Below are 1,440 nucleotides of genomic sequence, written 5' to 3' on the forward strand. Positions count from 1 at the left end.
TGCAGTTCCCAGTTTCCAGCAGTGCAGACATTGTCAGCGCTAAAACCGTGCCTTAACCAGCTGCAACAAGTCAAATTTATTTGTATAGCGATTTTCACAATACACATTGTTTCAAAGCAGCTTTACAGAAAATTATGATGTTAATGTTTATAATATCTTAATATCTTTGTGCCTTATAGTTGAATTAAGCAGATTAGAGCTGAGTGATAATATAGTTCACTAATATAGTTAATATAGCAGTTGAGATATGAAATATAGTATATATCGCCCTATACGAGTATACTGTATGCAGATAAAGTTCGACATACTTATATATCAAACTACATAACATAGTATGGTAACACTTCATTTTGATAGTCCACTTTAATTTTCTATTACTTATAAGTAACTACATGTCAACTACTAGTCATTAGAGTATTAGAGTGTCTGCTTAATATCTGCTAACACTGTATTTTGATGGTCCTCCAACAGACATTCTATCGACTGTAAGTAACTTTGCAAGTACATGTCAACTTATTCTACAAACCCTAACCTAACACACAGATATGAATAGGTACAGTGCCTTGCGAAAGTATTCATACCCCATTCATTTTTTCACATTTTGTTATGTTGCTGCCTTATGTTAAACTGCTTTAAATTACTTTTTTTGCACATCAATCTACACTCCATACACCATACTGACAAATAAGCGCCATCGAATTGATGCATTTCTTCGGTAAAATATAGGTTTGTGTACATTTTATTTTATATATAAAATCGTTACTGTGCTGTATATCATTCAATTTCATGCAGAGCAACATACAGGCGCGCGGTGTAATCACCTAACTTCGGTCTTATCGCGTGATGGAAAAGCCTGATAATCTGCATAAAATAAACGATTCTATTCATAAAGATACAGAATACAAATACTTTGGATTTTAAAATATTTCCTCAGAGCTGTTTACTGTTTGTTTTGGACAGGTTATGAAGGCAGTGGCAGTATAGTTCAGCTATGAGTGAAACGCAGGGCGGCGGTCTCAGCCGTGAGCAGTTCCCCACCGAACACAACTCCAGCTCGGGCACGAGAGCCAGCGCCGTTACGGTGGAAACAGAATAACAGACTGGTCGTTTACACGTGAATTACTTCTATTTAATGTTTAATATTTACTTTTGATGTTTGTTAAACGAGTTTAAATAGGCAATATGTATACCTACAAACGATAAACAATGCTGTAAATGATAAATAAAGGAAGTTATCATGCAAACCAGTGGTTGTGTGGAGTATTTTACAAAAGTTTAGTGGATTTAAGTTAATCTGTAAACATTATTTCATGTATAAAGTAAAAAAATAAATAAATTATAATAAAAATGAATCAACCCATTAGCTGGGTTAAATCAACCCATTATGATGGGTTAAATAAACAACCCAATTTGCTGGGTAAAATTAACCCCATATGTGTT

The sequence above is a fragment of the Sinocyclocheilus rhinocerous genome, unplaced genomic scaffold, assembly GCF_001515625.1.
Source record: "Sinocyclocheilus rhinocerous isolate Xijiao unplaced genomic scaffold, SAMN03320098_v1.1 scaffold943, whole genome shotgun sequence".
Taxonomy (NCBI): domain Eukaryota; kingdom Metazoa; phylum Chordata; class Actinopteri; order Cypriniformes; family Cyprinidae; genus Sinocyclocheilus; species Sinocyclocheilus rhinocerous.